The sequence below is a fragment of the Equus caballus genome, chromosome 16 (genome assembly GCF_041296265.1).
Source record: "Equus caballus isolate H_3958 breed thoroughbred chromosome 16, TB-T2T, whole genome shotgun sequence".
Classification (NCBI taxonomy): Eukaryota; Metazoa; Chordata; class Mammalia; order Perissodactyla; family Equidae; genus Equus; species Equus caballus.
Window position 1 is genome coordinate 86,559,692 of NC_091699.1, and position 12,424 is coordinate 86,572,115.

General features: G+C 47.8%; 1 long non-coding RNA gene across 1 annotated transcript in view; it reads right to left on the minus strand.

The window, feature by feature from the left end:
- Positions 1–12,048, minus strand: part of LOC111768429 (uncharacterized) — an 81,150-nt gene extending 69,102 nt beyond the window's left edge. The window contains exon 1 of the long non-coding RNA XR_002800801.2: positions 11,959–12,048. This is a non-coding gene — a long non-coding RNA (uncharacterized lncRNA). The remainder of the gene's footprint in view (positions 1–11,958) is intronic.
- Positions 12,049–12,424: the final 376 nt, after the last annotated feature.

Below are 12,424 nucleotides of genomic sequence, written 5' to 3' on the forward strand. Positions count from 1 at the left end.
TCTGACCCACCCATATGGGTCCTGGGGGCTGCAGAGTTCTTACATGGCCCCCTGTGATCGGTCAAGGTGTGGCTCTCTAATCCATATTCAGCCAGCGAGACCCTTCCCCAGGACTTCTGGAGTTGGGACCTGAGAGGTGGGCAAGTCGGCCTACTCTGGTCACTGAGGCTATAACAGAACTCACTGGAGGTGCTGGCTGCCATGTTTCAGCAGGTGAAGAAAGTCACTTAGCAGGGAAAAAGAATGAAGTGCATTTACGATAAGTATCCAAGAGCAGCCATAAGAAAAGATGAAGAGAGACAGTCGTGACAATGGCTGAGATGCCGGTTTCAGAGTTCCGGGAGCCCACACGTTCCCTCTCTTCAGCCCCTCACTCCGGCTTTTGCAGGAACTGGGGGAGGGTTGGAAGTGCTGGTCTCTTCCTCTCTCCTCCACCAGCCTTTGGATGTCAATGAGAGCAGTAGAGAGATTCACACCCCCCATGTGAACTATACCCATCAGCCTAGAAGACGGAATCAGCTTCCTTTGACTGAAGAACTCAGCAAACACTGTCCACTCCTGCCCAGTTCTGCGTGCAGCGAGGGCAGACTTTAATGCTGCCCTCCAGGTGCCCTGCCCAGCCCCAGGGAGGGTCAGGGGTCAGGTTCTTACCACCACCTCCACCAGGTAGCTGCTGTGGCGGCCTTGTCCGTCGTCCCATGATGCCCAAAGGGAGCAGAGTCTCAAGGAATTTAAAGAACTTGCCAAAGTCACAGCTGGTGAGAAGCAGAAGCAGAATTTGAAACCGAGTCTGTGTCTGTCTCATTAACACCCCGTTGGGACAGAAATGCAGACCCAGGAGAGCAGGGCTGGGGTGTGGGGATGGAAGAAGCCCATCCTTCAGGGGCCTATGGAGCTCTGCCATTCCCATTATTGTTATTGCTTTTACCCCTTCCTCCTTTTCTCTCCTCTTACCATCCCTTTCCTCCTCCTCCTTCCTTCTCCTCCAAGCCTTCTGGGGCCCCAGGACCCCGATTGGCAGGAAGGGACACAGGTGTCCCCACTCTGCTGGCCGACCACCTCTCTGAGGCCTGTCGGGAGACCTTGACCACTGACTCGTTCCGGAGAACAAGATGATCTTTGTACAGAGGTCACTGTGCTCCACTAAGGACAGGGCGCCGCAGAGAAAATTCCGTGTGAGAAACTAAAGAGACAGGAAGGAGGGCAGCGCTGCACCCACCGCAGCCTTGAGTGGCCTTGCCGGGCCTTCTCCGGATGCTCTCCCTTCTCGTTCTTCGAAAAAGAAAGTGAATCAGTTACACTACAGTCTTCTATTTGCACAAGATGACTGTTCTCACTCTGCCCTCCCCAACCCCAGCCTCTGTGCCGGTTTCCACAGAGGCGGTCTGTGTGACCTTTGGAAAGTCACTTAAAAAACACCCAAAAAGTCAAAAAGTGTGTGTGTGAACATGTGCTTGCACAAAGGAAAAAGACCAGGATGAAACGCATCAAAATGTTCTGGAGGGGGCAATTTCAAGTAATTTCCTGTTTATACTTTTCTGTATTTTCCCCTATTTGCACAATGAACCAGTATTAATTTTATAATTAGAAAACCCCTCACTGACTATCTCTGGGCTTCAGTCCCCAAGGGTGTTGAGTGTGGCTCCCACCTGCCCTGCTTCTGTCAGAGCGCTATTCCGGGACTGATGAGATAATGCCTAAAACTGCATGATCCACATCACAGCTGAGGTTACAAACAGGAGCACGTTTCTTTCATTTTTCTAATTAATCACTGGAGCAGCTGCCAGCCCTTATTATTAAGCAATACAGTGTCTGCCCTCTCAGGCCTCTCCTCTGTGGCACTTAAGAATGGGTTCCACTGTAAGCATCAGGAAGTCCAACTAACAGTGCTTACGCAAACAGGAAATCCAGAGTTAGGCAGCCCCAACCGCTGGGCTGGACCACTGCTCAAGGATGTCCTCAAGGACCCAGGCTCCTGGCTCACCATCCTTCATTTGTGATTCATTCTTGTAGTCACAGGAAGGCTGCCATGCCTTCACATAGGAAGAAGGGCAAAGGGCGAAGGACAAAGAGATTTCATCTTTTCACTTGGAATGGGAATTCTGCCTATATCCTATTGGCCAGACTAGATCCCATGACCACCCCTAGCTCAGAGGAAGCTGGGAAGTTGAGTAAGTTCCCTTGTCATGCTCTGTAGTAGAGAAAAGCAAAGGAGGAGGAAGTTATGAATGGTTTCTGGTTAACCAAGCCGCTGAGTCTACCACACCACTGAATTCATTCAACCCGAGGGCTTCAGTTCCACTTCCGAAGGCCAGGTGGAGCAAGAACTGGAAAGTCTGATCCGTCCACAAGGAAGCCCAAGTTTTCATCCATCATTGAGTGCATTTCTGCCTTGCAGGGTTGCTGGGAACAACTGGTCCCACACAATCCATTGACCCCTTGTCCACTGCAGAGGTGATGCTGTTACATGGGCCTTGGGGGCTCTCATGCCTGGTTCTCACATTGCCGTTGTTTATGATGCACTCACACGCACAGCCAGTGTTCCTCAACTATTACTCTGGTGGGAGGGAGGCTGGGTCAGAGGGCTGCTCGCCTCAGCCACACCTTGTGTCAGAAGTGGCCCCTCAAGGTCCCTTAGACTCCAGTTTCGAGGCTGGGTCACCAGTCCAGACTCCCCAGAGGATGTCTGTTTTCTTACTGGAGATGTCAGACTAGATCCTCCCAGCTAGGACAGCTGAACTTCTCAATGGAGGCAATCAGAATCTCAATGCCGTCCCCACAGGAGACCCCTTGGCCCCTACGCAAATTTGCACACCTTTTGTCCCCAAACCAGCTCTGACTGCAAGAATCACTGACAGGGCTCATCTCCATCAGGCCCCATCAGGCCCTGTTCTGCCCTTTGACCAGGTCACTGGGGGACTTACACTAACATAACCAAAAGGGCCCACACCAGGGGCTCTTCCTGAACACAAATCTGCCCCAAAGAGATTTGTGGTGAACGCCTAGACAGAGAGACAACTAGGCTAAATTATGTTGTATCCAGCTGGATACACCCACTACATGCATGCAAAAGGGCCTTAAGACAGAAGGAGACCTCAGACTTCTAGGTCTGCAATATGGTGGACTCTTGTGAGCCATCCTCAAAGAGACAGCAGGACATCTGGGAAACACAACCCAAATATTCTTTTACATTCTCAGCTGAACTCACAAAAAAAGAAAGGCAGGTCTTCAGGGCCCAGAAATATAAAGGATCTCAAAACCAGAGAGGCAAACATGTTAGCTACCCTGTGGCTGCTCGGGGCCGGGTTGGGGGAGGAGGGTGTCTTAGTTTTTGTTTATTTGTTTACTTTTTTGTTGAGGTATAATTAGCATATAGTAAAATGTGAAATTCACACATGTAGAACTTAAAGAATTTTTACATATGTGCGCAACCGTGTAACCTCCACCCTGATCAGGATATAGAATATTTCCACAGAAGGCTCCCTCACGGCCCCCTCCAGTCAACATTTCCCCTCAAGTGCGACCACTATTCTGACTTGTCACCAAAGATTAGTTTGCCTGTTCTAGAATTCTCTAGGAATGGACTCATACATTGGCTATTCTTTTTTGTCTGGATTCTTTTATTCAATAGTGTGTCTGCGACACTCATCCATGATATTGCATGTATCAGCAGTGTTTTCTTTTTAATTACTGTGTAGTAGTCCATTGTAAAAATAATCCACTATTTCTTTATCAGTTCCACTGTTGATTGGCATTTGGGTTGTTTCCACTTTGGAACTATCATGACTAAAGCTGCTATGAACACCCTTGTGTATGTCTTCTGGTGGACACACAGGGCGTGGGTTTTAATGCTCATCCGGGACACTGTGAGATGAGACCAACAACCTAAGCAAAGTAAGGAAATGAAGCTTAGAAGCCAACATGAAGCCAGGACCATCAAAGGTCTATACTTTTAGCGACAGTGTAGACTAGGAAAAAGTCTCCCCATCAGTTCAAGGAGAAGAGAGGACAGCTGTCTGCCTCTGTCTGAGATCTAGGTGGGAAAAAAAAAAGTCCTCTCCTGGGAATTTATAATCATAGTCCAGTACCTCACATAGCTTTAAAGTTAAATTTTACACTATCAGTATAATCCAGAAAACCCCAAGCTGATGAATTAGCATAGAAATTTGTTACAAGCTGGTAATATCCCCAGGGCTCCTGATAGAAGTGAATGAAAAACCATTGTCAAAGGATACAATTTCATCCTACACTGTGGATGATCCAACGGATAAACGTTCACTGAAGATAAGCTCAAAATTCAAAAGCAAACGAGGAACCAGCTGAGCTTGAGTGAGAGTCAGTAAACATATTCAAAGGAAAAAAGAAGGATGCTTTTTTTTACACTCAAAAGATCTTTGGATAATAGAACAACATAATAGAGATTATAAATAAAAGTGTTTAAAATAATAACCCAAAATAAAGAAATTGGGATCAGAGGAGGAGAACAAGGAATTATTGAAAAAAAAAAAGCAGGCAAATTTTAAAAATAAGCAAATGGAATTCCTGGACATTAAATCATTAAATATTCAACCATTTATACTAAAAACCCTTGACTTCTAGACTTTAAATGGGTGAATTGTATGGTATGTGAGCAACACCTAGAAAAAGCTTTTTAAAAATTTAACCATTTAAATGATGTTTAAAAAACTTGAGACATTTAGCAAATCAGTACCAGAGAAGCTGAATAGAGAAGTAATGAACTGGAAGAGAAACTTGAGGAAATTGCACAGGCTCAGCACAAAGAGATAAAAAGATGCAAAAATATGAAAGAGCATTTAAGAGAGCCAAGGATAGGATGGTAATGTCCACCTATATCCAATAGGATTTCCAGAAGAAGACAGAATAAATGAGGGAGATAATATTTGAAGACATTATAGGAAATAATGGTTGAGAATTTTCCAGAATTGATGAAGACACGACTTCTCAGATTTAAGAACCATAATGAGTGAGAAAAAAATAAATCTAAATAAATGTAAACCTAGAAACATCACAGCGAAACTATAGAACACCCAAGACATAGAGAAAACCTTACAAGCAACCGGAGATAAAAGACAAATTCCCAACAAAATAATAACAATTAGACTGGTATGGACTTCAAAATAACAGATTTCCTACAAAATAGCAATAATTAAACCGGTACGACATGAACAATGGCATCAACAAAGGTCAGAAGACTATGGGAAAACAGCTTCAAAATGCTGAGAGCACACAATCGTCAACCTACAACAGTCCTCAGCTAGACGAGTACTCCACAAGGAGCTTATTCCAAACAAATAAGGACGGAGTTTACCACTTCACACCCAACCTGAAAAAAAATTGAAGAAACTACTAAAGATGAAGGAAATTCAACAGAGAAAGAAGATACAAAAAGGAATTATGCTTACTATATTTTCCCATATATTTATAATGTTTCATATTTAAGATTGTGTGCATAGAAAGAGAGAGCACAAGAGTGCTCCATAGGTGAAATATATGATGATTATTAATACTGTCCATTTGGGGAACCCGTCCCCTTCCAGACCAGACACTGATAATTAAACACATCATGGTAAAGGGTGTGGCTCCAGAGACGATAAGCAGACACGTGAGTGGGGGAGGCAAGAATGAGGATCAAGGTCATTTCAAGGTGCAGAGAGACAAAAGCAAGCAAGAATGGGGACCGCACCAGGCATCACTAAGGAGTTGGTAGGATGGGGTGAGGGAGAAAGGACAGGCCCTAGGCAACAGACTGGAGTGTAATTCCTAACTCCCTGCCCTCTCATAGAATGAAGATGACAAAGAAGCCTGCTGCACGGAGCGATCCAGGCAGGTGTGCATCTGGACAGACCACAGAAGGGTGGGGATGGAGGAAGCACTGTTCGCGTTGTCATTGAGGCATCCGAGACTCCAGCCCTCCGTTGAAAAGCAGCCGGAATCCTTGATAGCCTGACCTGATGCCCTCTCTCAGATTCCGCAAGAGAGGTAAGGGCGCACGCTGGTCACTGAGAGCTTGCTTCGGCCTGCTCAGGTGAAACTAGGACGAGACAGATCCGATAAATGAGAACTTCTCTCTCCCTCTAAGAAAATCATATCTAACTAAGAGGAAGCTATGAACCATTTCCTAGGACCCAGAAGCACTTTTAAAATTAAGATGCTTTGTGTAAAACGATAAGAAAACTGAGTATTCAAGTTTTTGAACTAAGCAAAGAGCTTTTGGTAAGCTGATTGATGGACAGAGGAGGGGCCCTAAGTGAGACGAGACACAACCGCGTTCTGCTCTGTATTACGGCCCGGATGCCCTTTTGAGTGTTACCGAGCTTATCTTTACTCATCTAAACATTAGCCCGTGGTTTGTATAGATGCCTAAGCGTGAAACTTGTTAAGGAAAATTGTGGAATGTCATAAAACTTGATAAGAGTCAGAGATACTCATAGTTCATTAATTGTATTTATGACTCATCCTAAATCGAGATGTGGAGATGTTAACTCAAAATGAACATTTTAAGATTCTTTTCCTGTCTCTCTGGGTTTTCCAAAACATAAAATTCCAGCAGTCTTCATTTTTGAGATAGGCAGTTATAATTTATTTCCCTTCCGAAGAAGTTTATAATAAATTTAAACAAAATTAAAAGTGCCTCCACTATTTTCTAGACCTAAGCACAAGGCAGAGCTTTTGAAAATGTTTCCTTCTTGTTGCTATTCTATCACCTGACTCAGGCTAGACATGAATTTTGTAATACAGTTCTAGGCCAGGCATCTTCAAGCACCAGACCTCTACTCTTGCTTCTGTGAGATGGGGCAGAGGTCATGGGTGGAGGGCAGGCTTGGCGTGACAGCGGGAGAAGCAGACGGGTTGCCAGGGTGAGAAGCTTCTGAGGGCGACCATCACACCTCTCCACACAGCCTGTCTCCCCCGCTGACCGCTTCCTCTGCACCAGGAAATAAGTTTCCTTCTGCAATCAGAGAAGGCAGTGATTTAATTCAGATATTAAATTATTCATTGAGAGAAAATTGTGATGGAGCTGGGGGAGGAGGAACTGAGTGCTTAATTAGCGCAGACTCCAAATAAGGCACACTGCGACTGGATATTCGTGTCCTCCCAAAATTCAGGTGTTAAATCCTGACTCCCAGTATGACGGTATTGGGGGGGGGGGGGCCTCTGGGAGGTGACTAGGACGTGAGGGTGGAGCCCTCATGAACGGGATTAGGGCCCTTATAAAACAGACCCTCTCGCCCCTTCGCCATGTGTGGACACGGCAAGAACCAGCTGTCAAAGAACCAGGAAAAGAGCCCTCAGGAGACACCAAATCTGCCAACTCCTTGATCTTGGGCTTCCAGCCTCCAGAACTGTGAGAAATAAATCTCTGTGGTTTATAAGCCACCCCGTCTATGGTATCCTGTTACAGCAGGCTGGCGGACTAAGACATACACACATTGCCTCTTTTCAGTGCCTACAGGCCTGTGAGGTAGACAGTACTAATATTCCCATTTTGCAGATGAGGACCCCAAAGCTTAGATGTGCTCAGCGACTCCCCAGTCCCACAGCTAGGAAAGGAAGAGCAGGGATTTGAAGCCAGGCAGTGAGACTCCTGCTGCGGCGCTCTTGGCCACCGTGCTAGGACCCTGAGAAACGGCACAGGAAACAGCAAATGCAAACTGACCCCGTCCAGGCTGGGTGTGCAAGTGTCGAGAAGGCCGAAGATGAGCGTGCTGGGGGGCTCTCTCAATCGCCTGTACCTGCATGCTGTGTCTGCTTCCACATTCTTGATCCCCAACTACGAAATGCTTTCCACACATTTTCATCTGAATGTCAGTCTAATTTACGAGATGGACGTCACCGATTTTTTGCCTAGCCTGGGTTTCCTGAGAAGTGGCTCTTCCTCCCCCACCCAGGTGCCCTGGAAGGCCTGCACCCCGCCCCACAGGACAGGAAGTAATGAGGGGAGGCAGGATTCTTTCCTTTTTCTTGGTGTCACCGTTGAAGTCCAAAGCTGAGGGGGAAAGGCGATAAATTCCCCCACGTCCTCAGCGACTGGGGCAGCACTGGGCCTTCTGACAGGTTTCACTTCCGCTGCTCACTTCACCTCAACCTCTCCCGCCCACCCCCAGTCAGGGGAAGAAGAGAAATGAAGGAGAAGGGTGCGGTCCTCAGCCTTTGGAGGACACAGTGACCACGGAGAGAGTCTGTTCCCGCCCCAGCCCTGGAGATCCTCTCCCCACTGAGACCAAAGGAGGAGCCTCTGTTAGGAGTGGGGAGCCAAGCCGAGGACCTCTGCAGAGGGGCTGTGAGTGGGCGGCCTGGGCAGGGGCTCAGGGTTGGGGGAAGACGTCAGGTGGAGCCAGGTCTCCAACATCAAGAAGGTGTCCAGTGAGGAGGTCCCACGGCCCCCCAAAGAACTCCGTGATGCACCCCCAAGACAGCCTGCGTTGGGGTGTTCTCCACACAGAGGGCGCTAATAGCCAGTTGCGTTGACGGGAGAAGCAGCACTGCCCAGCAGAGAGGCCTGCAGTCTCCCCGCCGATAAGGAGACAGTGCCCTCTCCTTCCTCACTGGAGAAGCCAGAACTTAGAACAGAAGAGAGGAGGGGGATATGACGGCTGATGACACAGTCGTTCCCCCGAAACATTTAGAGACACAGCTCCGGGAGGGAGAGAAGGTTTTGAATCAGACATGAGATGGCTTTTTTTTTTAAGTGAATGGGACTGAATCTTTAATACTGGAATGAGACACTTTTAATAACTAAAAGTGGCTGAAAAGCTGTAAAATCTGGTCCAGATGTTAATGATGGGACAGCAACTGCCATCTGGAAATAAGGGGAGGACATCATAGCACAGCTGGAGGACAGATACTAGAAAAAGTTATTTTTACACCACAACAGTTGAGATGCCTCAAAAACAGGTGACGTCCACTTCACACCCACTAGGGTGACTAGAATTGAAAAGTCAGACAACAACAAGTGTTGACAAGGACGTGGAGAAACCAGAACCCTCATACATGCCGGTGGGAATGTCAAATGGTACAGCCACTTTGGAAAACAGTACTGCAGTTTATCAAAAAGTTAAACATGAAGTTATTATATCCAAGAGAATAAAAATATACGTCAACACAAAACTTGAATGCAAATGTTCATAGCAACTTTACTCATAATAGCTAAAAAGTAGAGACAACCCAAGTGACCATTGGCCGATAATTGTGATATACCCATACAGTGGAATATCATTCAGCCATAAGAAGGAATGAAGTACTCATGCTACAACATGGGTGAGCCTTGAAAACATTACACTAAATGAAAGAAGCCAGTCACAAAAGACCATATACGATTCCATGTATATGAAATGCCCAGAAGAGGTAAATCTGAAGACTCAGAAAGCAGAATAGTGGTTCCCCAGGGCTGGAAGGGATGGAGGGTAACAGCTCAGGGCGCAGGGTTTCTTCTGGGGGTTATGACAATGTTCTAAACTTGATGGTGGTGACGGTTGCACAACTCTGAATATACTAAAAACCACTGACTTGCACACTTTAAATGGGTGAATTATATCTCAATAAAGCTGTTACCAAACAGTGGTGACACAGCGGAAGACAGCAACCAGACAGAAACAGAGAAGCAGGGTTGGCAGGTGGATGGGTCTGGCCTGGAGCAGAGGTTCTCACACTGAGAGTGCCCTGGAGTCCACTCCAGGAGTGGTCCTGGCCCAGGCACTGGGAGCTGGCCCCAGGTAGTCCCAGGCAGAATGTCCTGACCACTGCGGAGGGCACAGCCCTGGAGGGCTACCCTCACGGTTAGGGGACCTGGAGGCAGGAGAATGTGAGAGAAGGCGGCTGAGCTTTAGACAGCTGGGTGTCCATGCAAGTGAGTTCCTCCTCTGAGCCTCAGCCCTATCATCTACATCCCGCTTCTCAGTGTGCAGCCTAGACGGGCATGACCACACCGTTAGACACACAGGCTCTCAGGCCATGCCCCAGAACTGCTGAACCAGGATCTGTGTTTTATTATACTATGGGAATAACAATACCTCCTTCTAAAGGATTTTGTTAGGATCCTTATTAACAGCAATTACCGCCATTTACCAGACATCATTACTTGGATAATTGAGAGAGGTGCCTAATTTAGTGCCCGCACACAGTAGGTGTCCAATGTGCAGAAGCTATTGTATAAAAGAGCCCAACTTGGGAGGAGGAAAGAGCTTGAAGGCTGGAATCAGACACGTCCGGTCCTCATACTGACTCTGCCCCTCTCCTACGTGGAGAATTTGGGCAAGTTACTTAATTCATCAGTGCATCAACTTGCTGATCTGTAACGTGGGCTGAACTCACAGGGTGGTTGTGAAGATTCAGAGGGAAAAAGTGTTCAGTGGCTACCCTGCAGCCAGCAGCACACAGGAGTCCAGCAGACGTTTGATCGTTTCCTCCTCTCTCTGCAACCAGATCTCACAGGACTTCACTGTGGAGGAGACCCCACCACCCTGCACCCCCTCAGTCTGGCATCCAGCCCTCCCTCTCTCTGTTCCTCACCCATGCATCCACGGAGAAGTTCTCCCTGTGCACCAGCCACGGGCCAGGCGCTGTACTAGGAGCACAGACATTGCCCCTGTGGTCCCCGAGCTCATGAAACCCGATCTGGCCTTGTAGAGAGAAAAAAGCAGGCCTGTTTACCCACCTGCTTTGAGAGCTGTAAAAACAAAGCCCGGCGTCTCCCGGCAGCCATCTGAAACAATTAGTCTCGACTCCCAACCCTAATGTGCTTCCACACTGTGAAAAAGCACTTTTTCAAGAGGGGCAGGAGACATAAATTAGTATAATAATGCAATTAAAATGCATTTTCCTTCCACTTATTTAAAATACTCTTCTTTACGTCTGGCGAAAATATATGCTTCCTCGGAGGTATTTGAGGAGATTCAAAGATGCTGTTGAGATGCAATGAGAAATGCCCCCCACAGAAAATAAAAATAGACCACCTTGCAGGCCAGGAAGAGCAACCCTCCCTGGGGTGGGGGGGGGACCGTCTGTGTCTACAGGAGACTCACACTTTGGGGCTCCAGAGACCCCTGGACGGAATTTCCCTGGACAGATAAACACTCATTTGCTCATTCATTCATCAACAGTTTTTTTCTGCACCTCCTCCGCGCCTAGCACTAGGAATAGCCCAGGGTGGATAGGACCTGGGGCCTACCCTCAAGGGGACAGTCTAGGAGGAAGGCAGCCAAGCAAAAAGAGTAGGACCCGGGGCCACCAGTGCTGCGACAGCCACATGCATGGAGAAGGGGCCCCACACAGCCTGGGTATGGTGGGAGGGGGCCTCCCGTAAGCGACCCTTGAGACCCTTGCAACCCTTGCAACCCTTGCTCTGAGTCCCCAAGGATGAGAAGGAATTAACCAGGATGGGGAAGGGAGAAGGGGTCCTTCAGGCAGCCTGACCAGCAGGGACAAAGGCATGGAATGTGGGAGAGCAGGGTGGGTGAGGAGCATTAAGCCATTTGGGAAGATTAGGAGGCAGGGAGTGAGAGGAGGGGCAAAAGAATAGGTTCGGCTAAGGTGTGGGGACTTTGTCCCGAGGGCCTGAGGAAACCAGGTGAGCCCCCAGACAGCAGGAGTGGAGAATCCAGTAGCCCAGGAATCACAATATGAAGCCAGACGCCCACTCTGCCAGGGACACAGCAGTCCCACTCCGTCCTTGGGAAAGCACTGCATGGTATCACGAGTTATTGGATTTGTGTCGCCACCTGCTGGCAAGATTTCTTCAATGCAGCTGATTCAACCAAGCATTCAAAGAGAGAATATCTTTTAAAAACAGTAACAGACATACAGAACTTCCTTGAAGTTACGAAAGACTAAATTAGAAATACTTTTTATAGAAAGAATATTATTAGATTTTCATTGAAAAACCAGAGAGGAGAGCATCATATGAGAGTCATGGGTTCAAATCCCAGCTCTGCGACTTACGTGGAAAAATCACTTCACTTCTCTGAGCTTTGTTTGTAACATAAAGTGCAGATAATATCTAACTCACAGTTGCTGAGGGGAAGAAAAGATATCAACTGTGTAAAGAGAAGTGTAACAGGAGCTGGAGTTAGAGTGGTGGAAAGCCAGCATGTGACCTATAGCCACCTCCTCCACCTCCTCCTCCACATGCTCCACCACCTCCTCCTCCTCCACATGCTCCTCCTCCTCCTCCACCACCTCCTCCTCCACCACATGCTCCACCTCCTCCTTCTCCACATGCTCCACTTCCTCCTCCTCCACATGCTCCACCTCCTCCTCCACCTCCTCTTCCTCCTCCTCCACATGCTCCTCCTCCTCCACATGCTCCACCTCCTCCTCCACCTCCTCTTCCTCCTCCTGCACATGCTCCACCTCCTCCTCCACCTCCTCCTCCTCCTCCACCTCCTCCTCCACATGCTCCTCCTCC